The sequence below is a fragment of the Camelus ferus genome, chromosome 11 (assembly GCF_009834535.1).
Source record: "Camelus ferus isolate YT-003-E chromosome 11, BCGSAC_Cfer_1.0, whole genome shotgun sequence".
In the NCBI taxonomy this organism is placed as follows: domain Eukaryota; kingdom Metazoa; phylum Chordata; class Mammalia; order Artiodactyla; family Camelidae; genus Camelus; species Camelus ferus.
This window is the reverse complement of record NC_045706.1, coordinates 21963413-21988053: the sequence shown is the minus strand read 5'-3', so window position 1 is coordinate 21988053 and position 24641 is coordinate 21963413. Positions and strand designations below refer to the sequence as shown.

Genomic DNA, 24641 nt, shown 5'->3' with positions numbered 1-24641 from the left:
GAATGATTTTATTATATGGCAGCTGTAAAATATCACTTGAGGTTTTACAGCCAGTTCTAGCTTAAGAAAACAATTTCTTATGTCAAAATGACTATTAAATTAAGTGATTCCATATTAAACATCCTATGGACACCAGGTGATTTATGGGGCTGTGTGATGAATAAGAACCTTTCCTGCCGGCTGCTCAGAGGAAATCAGCAGCCCTTTCTGGAACAGCCATTGACCTTGGGAGCCCAGGAGAGACATACTGGTTTCTGAGAGACACCTGGATGATTCAAGTAGGAAGGGAGTCTTGAGAAAACAGACTGAGCTGACAGATAAGGAAACTGAGGCTGGGAGAGGTACAGTGAGTCACCTGGAATCCCAGTGTAGACAGTGGCTCAGCGCTATATGTATCATTCTGCTGTTACTATGCATTTTTCTCTTTATTCCCAGCTGTCCTTACTGTCCCCATTTTATAAATAACAAACCCAGTCTCGGAAAAGTTTTTTGTACGTTACCTCAAATATAGCCACTTGGGAGCTAAGGGTACGATGTCTTCCTGTGACACCTCTTTGCATTTTGCCTTGAATTTGCCTTTATGTATTCTAGGCGTTGGTAGACCCAGTAAAATGACCTAAAACTAAACTGTTTTGGCCTTGCTGTGTATTTCCTCTGAGGCATTCACAATTCCACACTTGGAGTGCTGGGGGGTGGGGACACTGAATGTATACCAGCCGCAGTCCCTCCCTTCAAAGAGCTTATAATTCAGCTGGGAGACCTGGTCATGGGGTGTCAAATGCCTGAGAGTTCACCTGCATGATCCAGATAATTTGTGCCATAGGAAACCTTGAGGGGCATGGGTGGTGGTGGTACAGGTCTCACAATTGGTGGCCCTTGAGCTCAGTCTGGCGAGGGAAGACCTAGCAGAGACAAAAGAAGGAGAACATTTCAGGCAGAGCAGCACCAGGAGCCAGAGGCTCAGAGACGGAAGTAAGCGTGATGTTTTAGACGTGCTGAGGAGCTCGGGCTTTCTGGCACTTGCTGAGTACACCTTGGCCAGGTAGGATATGATCTACATACGAAGGGCTTAAAACCCAGGCAGAGGAGTTGAAACTCCTGGAACTCCGGTTGTCTTAATGTTTATCTTGGCTAATTTTTCTCATCAAGTGATCATTTGCACTTACCTCTCCCCCCAGCTATATTGTAAACGTTTTCTAGGTGGAGATCCTGCCAGTATCTCTGTGTACGTTGCCTCACGCTGTGTTATATACAGAAATTCTAGGGAGGAAAGAAAGAAGAAAGGAAGGAGGAGGCAGGAAGGGAGATGGAGAAGGAGGGAGGAGGGGATAACGGACCTGCCTGCTGTATTGATAAAGGGCTGCGTGAAATAAGCCTGGAGAAGTTGCATGAGGAGCTGGGCCGCCCTGGAGAAACCTTAGCCAGGCTCAGCCCTGTGGCAGTCCTGGTGTCCCTGCTGCTAATTCCCACTGTGCCTGCAGGTGGCCACAGAGTGCTCCCCTAGCATGATTCTTCCACTCATTAAATTCTACAAACATGTGTTCAACACCTGCTAGGAGCCGGGCACTATAGTAGGCACCAGGCTATGCTGGTCAGCAAAACAGACCTGGCCTCTGCCCCCTAGCCTTTATAGCCCTGCAGGGGAAACAGACATCAGTGAAATAATCAGAATGATGTCATTGCTAACAGTGGTAAGAGCAGTGAAGGATGGGTAAAGTTTGCCATATGAGGGCTAAATGAAGGGACCCAGCCTAGTCTGCGAGTCTGAAAGGCCTGCCTTAACACTGTGTATATAACAGGGACCCTGACCTAGTCAGATGCATGTAAACTTAAAGTCAAACTATGTACAGTACAGATAATGAGATGTCTTCGTGTGGGGTCCATCCTTCTTAATCGCTGTATGAGTGAATGTGAGGAGGTTCCGTAGTTGTGGCTCGCATCGGTAATGCTAGTCCTAACCTAACTCCCTCACTGAGAAATTATGTGTTTGTGGTTAACTGCCTCTTCCCCTTACACTTCAGCTTCCGTACCTGAATGAGGAATGGGAAGCTTGCACCAGCATCATTGCTACTCAAAGTACAGTCCAGGGACCAGTGCTGGTGCACACACTGCTACTGATTTATGAAGTTAAGTCTAGATATGTACGTCCACTGAGCAGCTTTAGAAACTTGTATAGCAGTTGGACATTCTGTGACATTTTTAGTGCATTACAGAAGTATCAGTCTGTAATAGTTTGGGAGGATACATTCACTCCCAAGTGGGTCTTGGAGATATTCTCACTGGTGTCTGCTTCCTTCCAGAGTCTCTGTCCTTCCTTGACCGCTGTGATTTTCCTCTGTCTTTCTATCTTCCTGACCATTCCTTTGCTGCAGTTTTCATTGGCTCCTCTTGATTTGAAGACCCATAAATGTCAATGTTTCCAGGATGTTCTTGCCATTGTCTTGTTTGCTTTTGAAAAGATTCATTTTCCCAAAGAAGCATACCCACTATCACTGAAACTGTTAATTCCTGTTAGTTCAGATCGACTCAAATGCAACACCACAGACAGGCTGTTTCAGAGTCGGAGGTTGGTAGTCTAAGAAGATAGTCACATGTCCTTTTCCGGCAACACACCTGATCTCCAGGCCAAAGCTGAACAGACCAGACCTAGCTCAGAGCATCTTCACAGAAGAGGTTAGAAGTAAAAATAATGAAAAATCCAATAAACTCGAATGACCAAATATATATTTGATGTTTGTTCTTTCTTAATCCATTTTGTACCCATCAAATTGCTCAAAAGCTACTCTGATTTATAAATGGAATTTAGGAAGTGAGTAGTGTGAAATACAAGCAATTTAAACTTTGAAAAGTAGCTCCCATGAAGCAGAGTAAAGGTACTTAAAGGATTTCTATTTCCCAGGACCCTAGAAACATGATGAATTAGAGTGTCTCTGTTTAACTGCTGTTATGGTTGGTCTCCTGGGTAAACACTGTGCTTTATAAAAAGCCAACACTCAGAAAGGGTTTTTAAAAATTAGTATTCATTCATGGGCTCATCTGATGGAACAATCCACGGCTGACATTTTGTGACCGTGTTACACAAAGCACCTGCATTAACACTAAGAAGAAGCTTCTCCCCCCATCTTGTCCCCACTGAAATCTTTCGCCATGAAAATTGCTTCCTTGGCTGTCTCCTCTCCAGTGTTCAGGCTTGGAGGACCTTGGAGCATTCCAGACATGGGGTCTTGCTAGGAAACGGTGGAATTGAGGAGGTGGAGATGGATGAGAAAAAGTTCTGGGTTTAGAGGTAGAAAGAGCTGGTTTTAGAAGAGCTGGAGATAAATTAAGGACAGGCTGGGGTTGCCTTCTCTTTGTCCTCAATGACCATGAAAGGCTGCTTTTTCTTTGCTCGGAGCAGGGCTAGCGTGGAGTTGCGGGTTTGCCACATTGCGTTTGGGTCATTACAGCTGGAGCCCGACCTGGATTTGTCATCAATGTCTGCCATTTATTGGCAGGTGCTTGACACTCTGTTCTTGAAGAAGGAGAATCATAAGAGCTCAGCACCTGCCGTGACTTGCTTCCCGCCACTCCTCTTAGTTGATCGGTCCAGCAGCCCTTGCTCTTGCCACATAGTGTTTTTCCTAATGGGCTGTCCTTCTGTTCCAGATGCGGGCCTGTCCAGATCTGTGCCCTACCTTTGCCACTCACCTTAATCCCCCACCCTTCTCTGTCCCTCACTTTCAGCGACCATTGAGCCTTCTGTCTCATCAAAACATAGAGGCTACAACGCATAAATGCTTTCCTTTGCCCCTCTCCCCACAAAGTTTTCTCTTTCTCTGTATTTCCCTGCTGTGTTGGAAGACTGGCTGTACCTTCTTAGGAAATTTCTGTCTCAGTGGCACCTTTACTTCTGTCTCTTCCAACCTTGCAGGAGCTTTGTTTCTATAGTTACTCTCTAGGTCCAGTATCTTCAAACTATTGATTCCTTTGTACCTAAAAGCATCATTAATTCTCCCCCATCCTGTGAAAGAAAGGAAAGAAGGAAACACAACAGTCCTTCTTTCCACTCAACTGACTTCTCTACTTGTCTCCTTTCTTCATTGCCAAATTTTATGAAATTATGTGTAACGAATGTGCTTTCTCACCTTCAAACCTTGTTTAAACCCACTCAGTCTGGTCTCTGCGTCGCTGCTCCTTGGACTGTGATCATCAGGGAACTCTTCATGTCGAATCCTGTTCTCTCTTTTCATCCTTCATTCTACCTGACTTCAGCAATATTCTCACTGGTGTCTGCTTCCTCCCAGAGTCTTTGTCCTTCCTTGACCACTGTGATTTTCTTCTTTCTTTCTATCTTCCTGACCATTTCTTTGCTGCATTTTTCATTGGCTTCTCTTGATTTGGAGACCCCATAAATATCAGTGTTTCCAGGATGTTCTTGCAGTTGTCTTGTTTGCTTTTAAAAAGATTCATTTTCCCAAAGAAGCATACCCACTATCATCGAAACTGTTAGTTCCTGTAAAGATCACCAAATCCTTCCCGTACTGTACTCTTGCCGGAATCTCACACTTCCCATGCCCTTGGCCGCCCCGGACATCTCTTCCCTGATTTTGCTCAGATACTTCTGGATAGCTGTGCTATGATATTTCTCGTAGACCTCAAAGTTCAAACTCTCCAAGAGAGAATATATTGCATTCTCCAAATGCACAAAAATTGCATCTCCTCCTTCTCCCAAGTTGGTTAAATTATTCCTCCTGATTTATCAGATTTTCTCAGTGGACAATCTCACCATCCATCTACTTGTCCAACCTGGAAATCTCAGATCACCCTGGACTGCCTTCATTCATTATCTCAGCCAGCACCACCCACTTGATTCCCATGCCAGTGTATGACACCTGTAAGATCATTTTTTCACCTGCATCTTTATCTTCCTTGCTGGCATTTTTTTTAACCATATCCTCATCATCTTTTGCCCAGACCAGCTTCCTCTTTGTCCTCTCTGCCTTCAGCTTTGCTACCCTTCAAGTCAACCCTTTACATTACCATGTAAATTTTCTAAAACACAGACTAAATGATGTTATCCTTTGGTTAAAAACAGCTGTTGAAGTCAAGAGAGAGCTGTAAAAGAATTTTAAATAAAAGTATAATGACACACTGGTGAATCATGATTGTATGTGAAGTGTGTCACAAAAATTTTGTGGCCAGTAATAAAGAAGTGATGATGGTGAGTTATCGCTCTTCCGTTTTTCTGGGGTAAATTTCAGCCAATTCAAGGTTATCAGTAAAATTATGTCATTCTTACGTACTTGCATTCCTAAATGAACAAAAATCAATTGAGTGACAGCTAATGTGTCTCCAGCCTGTTCTCTCTCACTGGCCATAGTAATCTGCCTTTTTGGATGAGCCATAAAGAAATGTCATGAATGCAGATCCTTGCTGTGCAGGGTTTCATTAAAGATTATTTAGATTTTTCTCGAAATCGTGCCATGCCTACCCGATTGTGTCTTATGTGAATACCATCACCACAGATTTTTTCAGGGAGTCAAGACTGAGAAAAACTAGCCTAGAGATTAAATTCCAAACCCTGCAGCCTGGCATAGAGTGTCTTCTCACACCAAACACCTGAAATGTCTTTCCAAACTCAGGCTCACCTGCGGGTCCTCAACTCTCCATTCACACTCTACACACATCACCCTCTGCATACCTGCCATCAGATCCTTTACCTGAAGGTCTTCCATCCTGCCTTCCCTTTGCCAGGACAGTGGAAGCAGGACATTACAGTTGCAGGCAAACTACTTAATATCGTCTAAAGTTCTGCTCAAAAGTTAACTTACTTTTGAAACTGCCTGAACTCCCTCTCTCTCACATTTTTAGAGTTGCTAAGAGCATGTTTCCTAAAACAGGCATCTCGGCCCCTCTGTCAGAAGCTCTGATGTTTTGGGCCAGTTTTCTGAGCCTCAGTTTCTTCATCAGCCCAGTGATGATAATCATGTTGTTCTGTGCCTTATAGAGTTGCTATGGAGATGTGTTAGGTAATTAACCATGCCTGGGGGCCGAGTCCAGGGAGTTCTTCTGCAGCCCCTCCTAGGTTCAGGTCGGTTAATATCTGTAACTCATTCTGACAGTACACGGGAATGCTGCACTGAGCTGGGGTCAACCTCACTTTGAATCTCTCCAAAGCATCTAAACTGTGGAGTAAATTAATTTTCAGCAAGTTAGATGTTGTCTCAAGGTAATTCTTTGTGATACTTTCCAGCAGAGAGGCTTTGAAATGCCGTCCCTCTTATAATTAATACTTGGTGCGATGCTGTGCTCGTCGGCAGATGGATTTATCCTTGCGTATTGGGACTTGACAGAGGTCAGCCATCATCTTTCTCCACGTGTCCTTGTGTGCTCCCGACAAGCTGGCCTCTTTCCCACCCCTCCTCATTCCCACTTTACTTCCTAGTCCAGCCAGAACTTTTAGCTCACTGGATGAAAGTAATTATGACATCAGGCTGGAGTTCTGATGCTCAGAAGGACTCTGTTCTCTGTTTAGATTTCATTTCTGACCAGAGTCACTGAGCCAGCACAGTATCAAACATGCTACATTTACTGCTTCCAGACAATGGAGGACATAGGATTTGTGCCCTTCCCAACCTTCTCTGTGCCCCTTAGATTCATTCCTGGGTTCAGATCCACTTAAACATGTCTTGAAAATGTAGCCAGGATTAATAGTATGAGCATTTGTCACAACCGTCAGCATCTTTGCTGGTGTCATTCATTCATTACTGGACCTATTTATCATCAGCTCCAGGCCTGATGTTTTGTGGTTTGTTTTGCATTTTTACTGGCTTGCATTTCTATTGGGGGGGGGGCGGGCACTTAATAAATTTATTGCTGTCAGGTTTTTAAAATGCCATTTCATTATTTCATGTCATTACTAGATTTGTTTCACAGGGGGGGAAACTGAGGTTGAGAGGGATTAAGCAGTTCGTCCAAGTTCACACCATTAGAAGCGACAGAGCCAGAAGTCAACTTAGGTTTACTCCAACGCCAGGATTTTAACCACGATTTTATATGACCTCTCTGTGTCAGATGGGTATCTCCTTCAAGGCTGTCTTCAGATTCAACACCAAGGAGATTCCCGGATCAAATAGACCTGAATCAGATACCTGGCATCTTCACAGAACAGGAGAAATCCCGGGTCTTTTGTCAAAGAGCCACTTCCCAGGCTGTGATCAGGGAGTTTCACATCATCTCTTTCGATGGAACCCATGTTCTCAGCCCTTTGGAGAACCCTACATGGGAGGGAGACACTTCGTATTTTCTGCACAAACCACAAGACCCTCCCTTGACAGTTGAACAGGATGATCTCCACAAAGCTGACAAGATGTTTCCATGTTTGTTAAACAAGAACCATTTGTTTAGCTCAGGAGCATCTGTTGAATAAACAAGATATCTGATGTGCCATTTGCTCATTGGAAATTAACAAACCCTTTAAAAATGGCAATTTGTCAGGAGTTATATGAGGCAGAATTCATTCTCAGCAAGTGAACAAATTGAAATCTCCTTCCTAGGCTTTCTAGAATCCCCTAGAGCTAGCTGTGCAGAAAAGGTTCAGTTTGATTCTGCCATCATTAAGGAAAACACGCAGGCAGTGATGGAGGAAGAGGCGAGGGTCCTGCTACAGAGATAACAGGGTCCGGGAGGACGTATCCTCCGGAACAACTGGCATGAACTATTCTCCTTCGGGGTTTTGTTTCCATTCGGAGAATGTGGGTCCCCTGGATGGGAGGCAATTTTTCTTTCTTCTTCCATGCTGTTTCCAGGAATCATCTGGTAAAACTCATCAGCCAACACTGTCCTTGCATGTGGCTTCCTGTGGGGAGGAAATGGAGAGGGGGCAGGTTTAAATTACTGCAGGAATAAAGGGGACAGGGGAAAATAATAGGAAGGACTAAGCGGCTGTCACTTCTCTCTGGGATGCAGGAGCTACGAGGACACAAGCTAATGAAGTCTGAGCATAGTTCTCTTTTTCCCATGAAACACGAGTGCTTCACAGTGTTGGTCCATCTTGACTTCGTCCTTGGATGAGCACGGTGGGCTGGTACCGGGTGGCCCAAGCATAGGGGTCAGTAAATGACTACTCAGCACGGATGCCACACCAAGCACGTCAGTGGCATTACTGAGTTATGTGCCCACAAAGCTCTGCTTGTCACTTCCATCTGCAGATGCGGGAACCATGGCTTAGGAAGAAGTGGAAGTGGAATTTACACCCACACCACCGGACAGTCCACTGACTTGATTGACCATGATGCTGCAGTGTCTCAGAGAGCCTCTGACGATGCGAGGTCCCTGGGAGGCTGGGTGGGAGGCTCAGGGCTCACAAGCCCTCCCCTGGGCTGAAGCGTACACGCATTAAGGAAGTCTTCCTGAGATGCCTGGGAAGTGCCAGCTGGTTTGAGGTTGATGTGCAGTTCTTGCTGGGTTGCAGTTCAAATTCTTTATTTAGAGGGGGTTTGCGGATGGGAGGGGCGATCGAGCCAGGCGAGTGTTCAGGCTTTATATAAGTGGGTCCCTGTGGGCCCTCATTAGAAGCTAAGGAATTAGCTGACTCTGGGCCCAGAGCAACTTGCTGCCTCATCTCCTCACATTAGCCCTCTTAGCAATTGATCTTGTAAACTTTCTGAATCAGAGAAATTAAAGATGAAAAAGGGCCCATTAAGTGGTGTTGCTCCAGCCCTGGACTAGACGGGAATGGCTCCCAGGAGAGGATTTCAGAGCATCTGGTTCAGTTTAATTGTAATCGTCCCAGAGGGTCTGACTTCCTGCTCTTCCCCTGGACAGCCCTTCCCCCGGCTGACAGATGCAGGTGTGAACCATGTCTCGGAGAACTATGCTTCCCTGGGCCGGGGCTGTGCCTCCTTATCTTGGTCTCAGTTTTCCAGGGCCTGGATGTTTTCACATGTTGCTTCTGAAATGTGCTAGAGTTTAGGAGGAATCCTTTTTTCAGGTGGGGAGAGGGTGGATGAGACAGCTGTACCTTTAGATAAAATCTGGTGATTTTACCTGTTTCTCCTCTTAGCCAGGAGACATGCCTCCAGCAGTGTCTGTGCAGGTAAAGAGGGGACGGGGCTCAGGACAGTAGCAGGGGTCAAAGACTGACCATCCACTATGAAGACCAGAAACACTGAGGAGTGACATGTGTTATGTGTTTCTAAGCCGTACTTGGAGGGTCCTATTCTTACCTCCTTTAGTTCTCACAACAACCCTTTGAGTTACATTTAATTCTCACAGCAGCACTTAGAGCTAAGTATCGTTGTTGTCCCTTTTTCAGAGATAGGGATTCTGAGGCTCAGGGAGGTCAGATGCATGTTGAGGTCACTTAGCTGGTGGGTGGTGGGGCAGGGATCAGAGAGACCAAGGTCTCCCAGACTACACAGTGTATGCCTTACTCTGCTACCCTCTTGTCACTGCCTCATCGTGAAAGGTACCAAACAAGATAGAAGTGAGAGAGAGGAAGAGGCGGAAAGGGACCAGTGCTGACTTTGAATTAAAATGGCTAACTGTCAGATCAACCAAGTTTCATTTCTTAAACTTGGAAGCCCGAGTATGTGGCATGAGCTCTCTGTGCGGGTCTCAGGTGCAGAGATCTTGGGGATGTTTGCAAATCTGTGAGCTTCTAGGCCTGTGCCCCCTTCCAGGCCTAGGAAAGAGGTTATTTCATTCCTGTATCCTCTGCTTGGAGAATGATGCTGCTGAGAAGAAGGTGTTCATGACTGGTCCATGCAGAGTTATAATTGGCTAGCATTCGTTTGCTCTGCTGCCCCTCCCAACATGTCCTTGCTTGTTACTGAAGGAGATCTTTTCATTCATTCAGTTGCTTTCCTTGGCTGCTGTTGGCTGAGGGCTTGCGCTTAGCCATGGGCTGCTGGTGGTTGATTTTAGAGCCCAGGATATTATCCAGGAAAGACACGCCTAAGGTGGGGGTCTTGGTCCTGGTGCAGGTGTAGGCATGAGGTAGAGAAGCATGAGGCCACTCAGTGTCGGAATCAGAGAGAGACGTACTAGACGGGGAGCTGGAATCAGGGACGGGGCTGGGGGGCCCCATCAGGGAAGAGCTACCTGTGTCACAGTTTGTCCCCAAGTTGTCCTTAAAGGATTTGTTTGAGGGAACAGGAAACCCAGCACTTACTTTCTTCCCCTCAGTGCCTTGTGTTTCAGGGCGAGTTTGATCTGTCCCGTGTCACTCTGGGATGCACACAATGAAGGGAAGCTTTGTCAAGGTTAAGTTGTGAGATCATTTGAATCTTCTCTGTTCTCCTGGGCCACCTGAGGAAAGTTGGTCAAGCCTCTTACATTCTCAGAAACTCCACATTTCCCACACTTTCAGTGTGTGGGCAGTACATGCTTTCTAGGTGTCTTCCTAGGATCAAATGACAGAAAGAAACAAGGTGCCAGGCACATCGCAGCTAAGGGACACATGTTGGTTATTTTCTCGCCTCCCTCTCTCTTTCTCCAGTGGAGAAAGGCAGCCTCCATGGCGCATCACAGCGTGTGCTTCAGAGCCATGCCCATTGGACCCAGGTTTGAATTCAAGAGTCGCAATTTATTAGCTGTGGCTTCTTGGACAAGCCACCTGCCTCGCTCCTCTGAGCCAGCAGTCCCTGGCCCATGAGATGCAGACAGAAATTAGGGGTCTTGATCACTGGTTCAGTCATGTGAGTAAGTGCCAGCTTTGCGGGAGGAAGTGGATTTCCCTATGGTGGGCAAAGCAGGCAAGACCCCCCTCCCATCAGGAAACTTACAGTCTAGAGGGGAGGCGGGCGTTATTCAGAGTATTAGGTAAGATCACACACACAGTGCATTACATCCCAGGGACCATAAGAGAGCGCACACGTACCAGCCGGTGGCACGTCAGCACTGGGAAGGCTGTGGTTACCATCTTCTTCACGAGAGTCCCACACGAGTACAGCCTATTCCCTCACACACTCACCTAACTGCCTTCCAGACCCGTTTATGCACGTGAGCGCATGAAGCAGATGCTGCTTTCCTAACTACTGCTTTCAGCGCCGGCCAGGTCCGGGGCAGCTGTGAGCAAGGCGTTCCTGTGAAGCGGGCTGTCTTTGTAGACTCTGTGCAGGTATGTTCGCACTACATAAGGTACCAGAAGGTGTGCCCCTAACAGTCCTGAGGCAGAGACCAGGAAACTCTGTTTTTATTCTCTTCAGAGCTAAGATACAATTAAAAATGTTACCACAGTAATTGGCAACATCCATTAACTTGATGAGAATTGCCGGAGGCAGCACATTTTCCCCCTTCTGCACGTTATTAGTCTATAAATATACCTGGTTCCTTTCTCCTTCTTCTCTAGAACTTCTACAAAACATCCTCCCAAGCTGTCTCCTTCATGCCCTTTGCCTTTTTAAATTAACTCTCCAAATTCCTCCAGTACTTCCGGTCAGGTACCACATAATCTTGCATCTAATTACATGTGGCCTCGTGGCTTCTATGAGAGGCAGCTGGGGAAGCCCACAGTGCCGAGAGCTCTGGGCTCAGATGCGCAGGCCCTGGTGGGAGTCCTAGCTCTGCCTGGTGATCTTAAGTGACTTTGGCTTTGAGTTTGATCATCTGTGGGATGGGAACAATGATATCTCCCTCCTGGGACTAAGGCAGTGGAATTAGATGGTGATGATGATAATGATGGTGGTGTGGTGAAAGGCTTCTGTGGACTGCAGAGTATAGGGACCTTCCTGCCCATTGATCCCCAGCAGTAACTTCATCTGCCTGTGCTCTGCATGGTCCTCTAGTCCCCATGGAGGTGCAGGGCAGGTGGATTCTGGCAGCACTGAGGATGTTCAGAGAAGCCGTCTCCTGGGTGTGGGCCCTGCTGGTGATGAGTGGTACCTCGGGGCCTCCCAGCACGAGGTCCCTCTGCCTTCCACTCACTCACTTGGTTAGAAATGTCCCCCTTCAGAGAAGGGGGCAGAGCAGGATGAAGCAGGGAGGACCATAAGAGCTGTCAGGGCAAAGGGAAAGCTCCTGTGTCTCCATCCTCCTCAGCTGCAGTCACCCCACCCCAGAGAGCACTGATGGAGAGGATTCCTGGGGACCCCCAACCCCGTAGCTCTGGAAACCCCTGCAATTTGCAGACAGAAGACCTGTGCCCAGAGAGGTCAAGTGACGTATTCAAAGTCACAGCGCTGGTCAGTGAATAGACTATGACCAGGATCGCAGTCTTCACCCCAGTCCAGTGCTCTTTCTACCACATCTCCAGGGCCAGTTGTCCTTAGACACTTTCTACACAATCAGTAGGTATTCAAATGAGTGTGTGTGCAGGTGTGTGTGCATCTGTGCGTGCGTCTGCCTGCATAAGCTCTGTAAGATGCCTGGGACCTCGTGTGCACATTCTCTAAATGTGTGTATGTGCCATTCCACTTCCTCTTCGAGACCAGATGAGGAAGCTGTGATTGCTATGGAGAAGTGGAGGGGGAGAGAGGTTCACTAACTTGCTCCAGGTCACACAGCTAATTGGTGGAGAGCCAGGATTAGAATCTAGGACTGATGGCTCCAAAGTTCTCCTCTTAACCAATGGACACAGAATAGACAAGTTCCTGTCCTAAAACACCTTATGAGTTAAAAATAATACCCAGTGTTACCGGCGCAACCCCATAAGCGCTAACTGTCATCACAAACTGAGGCTTGGGAAATGTGGGGCAGTGAGATTCTTGTCCATTCCTAATTGTTTTTCTTTAACTGGTCTCTACACCTTTATCAACCTACTTCTCTCTCAAATTATGTTCTACCGCACTCTACCAATCCCGCTGCCTCTGGCCCCAGCCCTCTTGTGATTGCTGGTCTCCGTGCTGGACACATAGGAAGATCTTGGGAAGTACTTGGTTTGGGAGCCGCACGGCCATGCTGATGGGTTAGCAGGATCTGTCTTTGCCTGGTCTGTGTACCTCTCCTGTCTACTCACTTAAGGACCCAACCGTTTGTGGACTCTCACAGCAGTCTGTGCAGAAAATTCCACTATAAAAGTATGTTCCAGATCTTCTTACAAACACCTGCCTCCCTCTGTCATTCTGAGCTTCTAGAGAGCTGAAATCTTAAACATTTTTTTTTTAATGGACGTACTGGGGATTGAACCCAGGACCCCCGACAAGCTAAGCGTGCACTCTGCCACTGAGCTAAAGCATCCTCCCTGCAAGGGCTGGAACTTGTCTTACTCGTCTTGGCATCTCTCCCTTATCATCTTTCTGTACTAGACTTACAGCGGGTGCTCAGTGCGTGAGTAAGTAGAACAAATCATTTAGTTAGTGCCTCTGCTCAGATTAGACCCTGTGGTATAACCCTGGGGGTGATAGAAAGATGTCCCTTCTCAATCCAAATTTTCCTGAAAATTGTTGCCAATCAAACACCTGTCTCCTCTCTTCTTAACATGGCAGAATTTGAGTGGGTTGGGACAGCGCAGCGGGTACGACTTTTGCTCTGAGTTTGCTTTCCACTCCTCCTGAGTGGCCGTGGTGTTGGCTCCGGCCCTCAGGGGATGAGGAAGTGAGAGGATCTCCACCAAGCACCATCATTTGGGGGTCACACATGCTCTATTGCAATATTTTAAGCATATCCCATAGACTCCCCTCCAAAAAAGATAAAGCAGCATTTTGAAAATCGTAGACTTCTCTAAATAAGCCATTTATAATGATTACTTTAATACAAGTAAATGTCTAAAGAAATAGAATGAATATACCTTCAGAAACAGAAGCCTTTGTCCAGTGGTGTAACCAATATGGCGGGGGAGGGTGTTGGAGATTTTAGTTTGCAGGAAGCAATGACAATGAACCATGTCAGGAACTCCTGACATGGAGGCTTTCCACAGCCTTCAAGTTCTTTCTTATTCTGGCTCCAGAGTGTTCTCTTGTGTCTGCTGTTCGATGTTCTCCCCACAGCATGCCTGTTTGCACCACCAGGCCTTGCACCATATCACCCTTCTCTTCTCCCTGACTTTCTAGTCCCACACATTCTTTAAGCCTGGTTCTCTTCTTCCCACCTCTGTGAAACCCAGCCTGGTCTACCGTGCCTTTCCAACAAGACTGCAAGTTCTTTGAAGGCCCCTTTGTGTGTCACCCCATTAATACCGATTAAAGGTACTCTTAGGAGATAGGGAGTGGGGTCTGAGAATGGCAGTTCCAAAATCAACTGGCTGGGAACAAGGGGTCTGCCTGTTCTCTGTAAGCACTCTACAAATGTGGCAATGAGCTTGGTCTGTTTAATAGGATTCATAGGTCTTCTGTGAGCAAACTTTTTAAGCTGTGTCTTATAATATGGTCCTGTTCACTAAAGCTATGCTAGGCTGTAGTCCCCACATCCACAGCAAACAAATGGGCCATGTGGCAGGCTGTCCGGTGGCTCCCCGGGTGCTCACGCATGGCAGGGATTCAGTAAGTACCCGCCAAGGGATTACTGGTCATATTCCTAGCAGACCAGTTATTTAGTTGCACTTAGGTAAAGCCTCATGGATTGTCACTACATTAGCACAATCACAAAATCCCCATGACCGAAGTTCAGCTTCAGATTGCTACTGCCAGCTTGTAGCATGGTGGTGGCTACAGTTCACTGAGATTCTTCAGTTGAGTTCAAACTCCTTGTCTGTTGTGAGTGACCTCTTGACGTGTATATGGCTGGTCCTGAAAATAGTTCGTGTGATTGCTGAATTTCATTCTCGCCAACTAGAATTTAGAAAGATATTAAGCTAGGACATATTGTTTCTTTCTTCCTTTTTAATTTTTTTTAAATACTGCTCCCTTGGTGGGAAATGTTATACTTAGGACCCTGTATAAACCCATGTCTTTGTGTGTATCTTGAAGTTCCATGAAATAATGCTTACTCAGCCACATGAGGTGCTCTCTAATATTGCCTATTCCATTCTATTTTATAAAAAATAATAATTGGGGTTGTGATCCACTAGATGTATTTTATGACCCACTACTAGTTCACAGCCCATAATTTGAGAGACACTGATGTTATAGTCAGAGGCTCTTTTAATTTGCTGGGAGAACCAGGATGCTGAAGGGACAGTCACTAACACAAGTGTCACGAGAAGGCCCAGCACAAGCTCAGCAGCTTTTAGGGGGGATGATGGTAATGATTCTGTGTTGGCGAGAAACGGTAACTAACTTAAGCTAGCTTACTTAAAGAGAGAGAGAGAGAGAAAATTATTAGCATCTCAGAAAAGAAATGCATTTAGACCTCACGAAGGACCCTACCCCGGAATCTCACAGCGTGCTTTCTTTCTTTCTTTTCTGTTTGCTTCTCTCTCTTTCTGGAAGAACGGTTACGGGTGTGCAAGCCAGGTTGCTCCATGTCTCATGCTGCAGTTTCTCAAAGCAATCCTCAAGCCTGCAAAACAAATACCTTTGACCCAGCTTGGGTCAGGGCTCTAGTCCAGTCTAGTCAGCCGTAGACAAGGGACAGAGGGTTCCGACATGGGCATGGGGTCTGCACTTGCAAGGCGGTGCATCTGGAAGGAGCCAGCAGCTGACCGAGGCAGGTGTCATTTGTGATTTAGGAGGAAAGCACCCAAAGTGCCCACTAGAGGAGCCATGTTCATCTGAGCTGAACATGATCCCTGGGTTTTTGCTGTCCTAGCATTTTCACAGGATGATCACATTTGTCAAGCAAATCACAGATGACTGTGTCTGACAGATCCAATATTGCTTTGAGGATAAATGGTGAAAATAACAACATAATAATGGAAAATGAAGACTTTATTTACTTAATTGCCTGGAGATTAATTAAATGAATGAAATCTGTTTCACCATATTATGGAGCTATTTTCAACATTTATCCTAAACATACTGCTGGGGTTATTCCTGTTCTCATTTGTATATTCATCTACTCAACCGATATTTAATAACACAGAGCAAGGCGCAGTGCTGGGCACTAGTGGAAATGATTTAATCAGATCTAGAGCCTGTCTTTAAAGATAGTACAATGAAGAAGGAGAGAAAAATTCAGGGACAGAAATGACTAATGGCGGAGTAAAGCAGACTAGGCTGGAATTCAGGCTCCATCCCTTTCTCATGCTGTACCAATGATTAGGCAATTGGAAATCTCCACATTTTCACTTCCTCATCTGAAAGCAAAATTATACTATTGATTTCAAAAGTTCAAGGATTAAGTGAGCTAACGTATTAAATTGATAATAAAATTCTTGGTGCGTTAGATGCTCGATAAGTATTTGTTACACTGAATGTGAGCCCCGTAACGGTAAAGCACTGGGTCGTGTAGGTGTTGCCACATGCCTCTCTCTATTCGAAATGTTTACACGCGTTTTGTTCATTTAGTTCTCATAACAGCAACAAGAAGAGTGCCAATAATTATCTCCCCAGTGCATAGATGAGAAAAATGCAGCAAGGAGAGGTCAAGCCAGTTGTCCGTGATCCCACAATGAGTAAGTGATGGAACCTAGACTCTATCTCGGAGTGTCTGACTCCAGAATCTGTGTTCTTAACTCCCCACTGATCCGGAAAAAGGAGAGGTTGTTTCAGGTTGCTTTGTGAAGGTTGTGTTTCAAGCACTAGTGAGTGATTCTCAGCTCTGACTGCACATCCTTATCACCCCGGAGCATCTGAAAGCTGTTGATTCCTGGATTATACTCCAGGCTAGTGGTTCTCAAGAGCGTGATCTCTGACCACCACCACCATCATCATCTCATTTACGTGTTTGCCAAGAATGCAAATTCTTGGGCCCCCACCTCTGACTTCCCAAGTCTGAATCTCTGAGGGTGGAGCCCAGCGTCTGTGTTTTGACAAAAAGATTCTGGCATTACTAAATGTGAGAGGACTCTTGGTCCAGGCGCATGAAATCAGAACTTCTGGGATTAGGGCCTCTGTATTGATATTTAGTATTTTTAGAAAGTTGCCCATGGAGTTATAATATTTGGCCAGGGTCAGGAAGCCTTCATGGAAAGTGAGGGTTGAGCTGGGCTGTAAGCCAGGAATACTCAGAGTGAGAGAGAAGGAATATTCCAGATGGAGGGGCAGCTTGAGCCGAGACTTCCAGGGGGAGAATGTGGCATGAACTGAAGAAATATGTTGAGATAAGATGATTTTGTAATTTAACTGCCTAATGAATCAGTTTGTAAAGCATTTGACCTTGGACTTTATCAGTATTTTACCTTCAATACATCCCTCATGCGTACTCCAAGGTCCAGTTTTATTATTTCTGGGAGAGGTTTTGCTCTGAAATTCACATCCCCAAGGAGAGAAAAACACACAGGAGTGTAGCCCTGCCATCCCAGCCTCCTGGCGGCCACATGTGCTAGGAAGAGGCCTGCCTGAAGTTCCAGCTTGAATTCTAGGACCACGTGACACAAGCCAGCTGTGTGTCTTTGCACAGTTGCGTGAAGCTCGGTGTCCTGATCTACTCAGTGAAGGGGTTGGACCAGATCGAGCTGTTCCAAACTTGCTGCGTCCAGCTGTCTTGGGCACTGTTGTGTCTGAGTGAGCCAGTTCGTGGTTTCTGACAAGTTCCTGTTTGACCTACTTCCCAGGGTTAGGACTTGGAGACCGTGTTTGAACAGAGGGTTCAATTGCTAAAAATAAGTTTGAGAGTCGCTTGGGCTTTTTCAGGTACTTCCGTCAGTGACACCTACACTTCCGTCAGTAACGTCTGTGAGTGTGGTTCCACGAGCCGGTTTCAGTTTCTTCCCTGGAGGTTTGGCTGTCGCTCCTTACGTCCTTCTGTTCCCTGTGTCCATGGTCCTTGCTCAGAACTCAGAAGGGCTCTGAATTGTGGAGAATAATCCCCACCCTTCCTCTCAGTTTCACCTGACCCTTGCGGGCTGACGCTGAGCTTGGTAATCGTTATGAGATTGAATCTCCCCAGGAGGGAACTGCCTCACACTTTATTCAAGTCTGTGTAGTATTTTTGTCCCCCTTGTCAGCACCAGTTGAGCCATCCACGTGATAAACGTGATCTGGGACACAGGTAGGAAAGTGAGATCTCTTCTGAGCATCAGAGAAGTTTTCTTTGAGAACCAAACGTGATTTCGAGGCTTACACAAGACCTTACGGAGTCTGTCTGACTGAAATGAAAGTGTTGTAATCATTCATTTGACACATATTGATTGATTGATTACCACATGCCAAATACTGTGATAGAAATGTTGGTATAAGAACCAGCAGAAGCTGGTGAGGTCAAGGGTTGTGTCCCATAGGCAAAAAGCAAAGGCACTTTCTTCCGCAAAATATGATGCGGAGTTTGCACAAAGTTTGATCCTAGTTCCTTTCTTGAGGAAGACTGGAAAGACCTACAGGAAAAGAATAGTTTTTCCCCCGATCACTGGTGTTCGGTTTCAGAAACTTGTAGTAGAAAAATTCACCACTGAGGAATTTTAAAATCTTCATAAGGGCTTTCATAGATTCATATCTGTACTTGATACCTTAACTCTCTTTTGTTTTATTAAATTTTCTTTTACAGCCAGTGAATTAAAACCAGGAATAAAACATAACAAAATAAAGGCATTATTGATGGCTTGTTTTTGTTTTGCATTAGTAGTAATAGGCACTGATACCATTTCTCTTTGCAATCAGATACTTTCTAGCAACTTTCAAGGAATTTCCTTTCATGTAACTTCAATGGGATGCTTGCAAATTCATTTTCATTTTGGTGCAAACTGTTAAGCACAAGGACCTCGATCTGTGCCATGGCTGGTTCTGCGATAGATATGGTTTCTAGCCCTCTGGTCCACTCTGGCGCTATATTGATCCTGGAAACGTGGAGGAGCTTGGATGCTTGAGATGCAAGAAGTGTCAGGGCATTATTACCCTGCGTGGCATATCTGAGCAGGCACGCCTCTCACCCCCTCCCATAGACTCATGACAGTTTCACAGTCCCTCTTACACGCATCTCGGTTTATCCCATCCTCAGAGACTTGGAAAAATGAGTCAAGCCCAAGCCCCAGATTTTCCTTTTTTCAACTTAAGGCTTCTTGGCAAAAATTTCCATCCATTACTCCCCTACTATCAGCCCAACCTCCTTTTTCTCTTCCCAACATTTCCTTCTTACTGATTAGCACCAGTGTGAGTGATGCCCAGTTTATGTATTCTAGAGCTAAATTTTCTGAGATATTGACTATGGATACACACTGTGTTTATATTTCCTACAATGCTCCTGTAAAAGGCTTACATATACAGGGAGAGGAGGCAACAGGGCACGATGGTTATGATCCTTAACTCTGGAGAAGGATTGGGTTCAAACCCCATCCCTCCTCTCAGGAGAGGCAGCTTACAGGGGAGGTTAAGCTCCTAACTCAAAGCCAAACTGCAAGCTGGTTTGAGCCCCAGATTTGCTGTTTCGTAGCTGTGTGACTTTTAGGAAGTTGCTTAAACTTTCAACGCCTAATTGCACTCTTTTAACAGATGGGAAAAGAATGGCTCCAGACACATTGGATTGTTGTGCAGATAATATGAGATCATGCATTTACATGTAGAATAGTGTCTGACATACATACAGAACTCTCAGTATCTGTGAGTTATTATCGTGTGACTTTAGGCACGTTGCTTAATCTCTCTTTTGTTTTTAATTGAAATATAGTTGATTTACAATGTTGTGTTAGTTTCTGGTGTGGAGCAAAGTGATTTAACTCTTATTATCCCCATTTTACTAAAGATGAGAATTAGACAAACACACCCTTCCTCAAAGACTCATTTGGGAGATTAAGACAATACTTATAAAACACCGAACACGATGCCTGAAATGTGAATCGTCTCGACGTCCACTAGCATCTATCATGATTACCACGTGCGTTTTCCAGAACATTTCCACAAGTTTACCTTTTGCAACTTTGGCCCCACATCAAAAAGAACCACAGAATGTCTGCATCTGTATTACTTTGCTTGCTGTATTTGTGTGCACTCTTCATGCGTTAGGTTTTTAGAAGTGGGGACTTCTCAGGGCTCTAGGATTACAGACCTGACTGCTTCCACCTGGTGAATGTCACATGGTTCTCTGGTGAGATGCCGTGGTCCAGAAGAGCAGGAGTTCAAGAGCTCATGGGCATCTCAGCAGTGTTAGGACGAGGTGAGGAAGTGAGTGCTCTGCATGCTGATTTTTGCTGCCCTGTTAGCAGGGGAGACACAGAGTTCAGGCATTAATTGCGTGCGTGCAGGTGAGGCAGTGGTTCTCAGCTGGGGGCGGTTCTGCCTCTAGGGCATAGTAGGCACTGCCTAGAGGCAGTTTTCATCATCAGAACTGCAGGGATGCTACTGCATCTAGCAGAGGCCAGGGCTGCTGCTAAATACCCTGCAATGCGTAGCTCAGCCCCCACAGTGAAGAATTACGTAGCCCCCAAGTGTCAGCAGTTGCGTTGTTGGGAGCCTCTAGGCCGGTGCCGGCAGTGCTGCAGAAAGCCGGTGGTGGCATCCCTCTGTGTGTGGAACAAGGGCAAGGGCATTCTCCTTGCCCTCAGCACCCGAGATCTTTTGCTCCACCTCTGGCCAGCTGAGCAGCTTAATCTCTTCCCCTCTGGATCCAGGGACAGAGCAAGTTTGAAGTACAAGTCTCTTACCCCATCACTTCATCTGAAGGTGTGTCTAACCCTGAGTTGCGTGTGGTAGTAAATGATGGAGGGAGAGAGTTAGGGTCTCTGTCCTTAGGAAGCTCACCCACTGTCTGATGAACTAGTTGTATATTAATGACTCATCATATTTGTCACTGATGTCTTAAGCAAATAAATATGCAAACGCATTCATAAAGGTGCACCATGGGCTTCTGCGGATGAACAAGCTGCAAAGCTGGACCAGGACGGAGAAACAAATTTCATTCATCAAGGCTCCCCAGAGAAACAGAAGCAGTAGGATAAACAACGGATACACGTACAACCACTCTGAACCCACATAAACATTCTGTTTTTCATCTTTAGTACAGTATTCAATAAATTATATGAGCTATTCAATACCTTATTTTAAAATGGGTTTTGTGTTGGATGATTCTGACTGCCTTGTAGGCTAATGTAAGTGTTCTGAGCACATGTAAGGCAGACTAGGAGAAGCTCTGATCTTCAGTATCTTAGGTGTATGAATGAATTTCAACTTGGAACATTTTCGCCTAACGATGGGTTCATCGGAACACGACCCCAGTGCAAGCTGAGGAAGATCTGTACTGTGGAGCTCAATTTGCTAATTATTTGTTGAGGACTTTTGCCTCTATGTTCATCAAGGATGTTGATCTGTAATTTTCTTTTCTTGTAGTGTCCTTTTCTGGCTTTGGTATTAGGGTGATGCTGGCCTCATAACGCGAGTTTGGAAGTGTTTCTTCCTCTCCTAATTTTTTGGAAGAGTTTGAGAAAGACTGGTATTTGTTCTTCTTTAAATGATTGTTAGAATTCACTATTGAAGCCATCTAGCCCTGGACTTCTCTTTGTTGGAAGGGTTTTGATTACTGATTCAGTCTCCTTACTAGTAACTGATCTGTTCAGATTCTCAGTTTCTTCATGATTCAGTCTTGGTAGATCGTGTATTTCTAGGAATTCATCTGTTTCTTCTGTGTTGTCCAGTATGCTGTCTTATAATTGTTCATTGTAGTCTCTGACGAGCCTTTTGCATTTTGTGGTGTCAGTTGTAGTGTTTCTCCTTTCATTTATAATTTTAGCTTATTTGAGTCTTCTTTCTTTTTTGTCTTGGTAAATCTAGCTGAAGGTTAGTCTATTTTGATATCCCCCCCCCCCCGAAAAAGCCCTTAGTTTCATCGATCTTTTATATTGTCTTTCTAATCTCTATTTTATTCATTTCTGCTCTGATCTTTATCACTAAATTCCTTCTAATGATTTTAGGCTTAGTTTAATTCTTTTTTTTTTTAGTTTCTCTAGGTGTAAAGTTAGGATTGTTTATTTGAGATCTTTTTTTTTTTTTTCATATAGGCATTTGTTGACCCATAAGAGTTGCTCAGTTAGCTTCGGGATCTCTTTCAGAGAGAATTTCTCCATGGATACATTTGGTGCATCCAAGGGAGGAAAGGAGCTCAGGAGTCTCCTGTGTTGCCATGTCTCCTCCCCTGTCTGTGTGAATCTCTGTGTCTGTCTGTCTCTCTTTCCTGTGGCTCTGCTTCATATCATCTCTTGACCACTACCCTCAAATTGCCCTTTCTATCCCTGTCCCTTTTAACCTACCTGTCACAATGTCAACTCTCATTTCTTTTTCTACATATATCCACATTACTCCTTGGGAGCTGTTCTTCTTATCAGTCTGGGAACATTTCTCCCAACAGTTCTGACCTGGTGACCAGAAAGGGAAGGCAGTTTCTCCCTTCCAGCTCAGTTAGAGAATTCCTGAGGAAGTCCTTTAAACTGTCCTGGCATGTCCTGGTCACTATAGCCAATATGTCTCATGGTCACACTGGATCATGCACCATCCTGGGGGTTCAGAGGGATAGGCCACTGTATTGACCACCCTGGACAAAGCACATGGCTTGAGTTGGATAGAACAGTTCTGCAAAAGACAGAGGAGTTATAGGGGTACTAAGCCAGTGACGACCACAAGTGTCCACTCTTGGGAGCCAAGACAAAGAGAAACAAACACACAACTTAATAAAAATACAAATGCTGAACTTCCTGGAGGACCTGATTCTTGGTTTTGATCTTAAAAGATGTACACAATTTTAGATAGGTAGAAGAGAGTGAGCAATCCTGGAAGAGGGAGAAGTTTCCGTGCATATTTTATGGTGTCATTTGCCTTGTTTTAAGCTCCTAAGAGGCAAGGACCTTTCTTTTGTTACAGAACATGGTGCTCGATGACCATAGTCAGACTTAGTCATTACGGTTCCAGTTCTATCCATCCTTCCCTGCTGTTGACCTAGGATAGAAGATTAATGCCTGAGAAGCTTCTAATCCTGAGAATATCAACTTGCTCATAAAGAAACAGGGAGGCTGTGGAACAGAGAAGGTGTTCTTATTGCCCCTCTGGTGCTCTCAGCCCTGTGTGTCTGACCTCAAGTGAGTTTCACATTGGAATTTTGTCATTGTCATGGGTAGATTGGGTCGTTCATTAATTCAGTAAACACATCAGTGATACCTAATATATACTAGGCACGTAGATGCCAAGGATTTAATGATAAATAGTCAGGATCCTACTTTTTAAAAGTTCATTTCCAAGACGAAGAAGTGTAATTACATGAGGGACGTGACTGAGTCATGCAGAACTGTGGTTCTAAGACAGCTGTGTGTGAAAATCACCTGGGAGCTTTAAAAAAAATACTCGTGTCCTCATCCTATCCCCAAAGGTTTTGATTGCATTGATTTGGGGAGGGGACCCAGACATCCAGATATTTCGAAGCTCCCCCAGTGGCTCTCATGAACCACCAGGGTAGGGATGCATGGAAGCAGATAAAAGGTTCTCTGGTGAGATGAAGGATGGAGGGGCTGCTGGAGGGCTGAGGCCACCTAAGCATTAAAGGAAGGGTAAGAGCTGGAGAAGAAAAGGGGCAGGGGACAGTTGGATATAAAGGACATTGCAGACAGAAGGGAGAAGAGCCAAGAAGGCTGGGAGCTGCTCTAGATGGAAAAGTAAGCAAGTCTCTCTAGTTCTGGCCTAGTCCCTGGATCATCTTGGACAAATATCCATTTCTGTGTGCCTTGGTTTCCCATTCAGTCAAGTATAACTAATGGTACCTCCTTACCTTAGGTGTTTGCCCTTAGGATTAAATGAGGTGATGAAAAATTTAAAGGTAGTATGTCCGTGTTCATTGGGAAAAAGTAAAACATTAAAGTAAAGCCTCTTTTATTCAATGTCTTTGGGGGAAGAAATATTTTATATAAATGAACTTTTTAAGTAACTGAGGTTTAGCCATTCAAAACAATGATCATGAACGAATAAAAATCATCTTATTTTTCCTAACATATGTCATTTGCAGCCCTAGTTTCTTAAACAGAGGAAACTGATGTCATTAGACCCCTGCTTGCTGTTTTCTCTGCCTTTCGTCCCTCAGCATAGGTGTCAGATGCTGAACTGTGCTCTCGTGCAGTAATGGCCTCAGGACCAGAAGTGCAGTAGATTTCCCGTGTGGATGGTTGGGGCTTGCGCTGTCAGGTCTCTTTTCCACACGTTTTCTGTTTCTCTTGCTATCTGGGTATGAGCTGTTGATTCTCACCATTTTAAATTCTACTTTTCCTTTCTAACTTGCTGCCTCTTCCCTGTTGAGGACTGAAACACCAGAAGACGAAGCTTAGAATGAGATTTAAAATAGGAGTAAAAAGACTGTGAGTCCAGAGTCGCTGGAGAGAATGGATTGTGTGATGTCTTCTGCGCATGAATGTTTTGATGCCTGGGCTGCCTTGCACAGTGGACTCTGAGCCACTCTGGCCTGGAGACCTCATGCCCGAGACCGCTGCCTGGGCTTTGTGTGTGCGAGGCTGGGGGCTCCCGAGGGTTAGTTTGTGCGCATTCTCAGCCCCCCTTTCTCTGGCTGTTGGCCATAGACCTTTAGGGTTTCCCACCCTTACCACCTGGAGAATGGTGTTCTTGTCAGATCAGATTTTGAATGTTTGTCAGCAAACGTTTTATTGTTCATGAGGCGAGAGGTAAAAAAAAAAAAGAGCAGATAGGATCAAACTCTGGAAGACAAGAGTGCCTGGAAGCACACAGCCAGAGAGGAGGCTACACCACCTTCCCCAGGGGGCAGAACGT

General features: G+C 45.3%; 1 protein-coding gene across 1 annotated transcript in view; it reads left to right on the top strand.

Moving 5' to 3' along the window:
* Positions 1-24641, top strand: part of SORCS3 (sortilin related VPS10 domain containing receptor 3) — a 565499-nt gene that overhangs the window by 390794 nt on the left and 150064 nt on the right. The gene's annotated exons all lie outside the window — the stretch shown is intronic.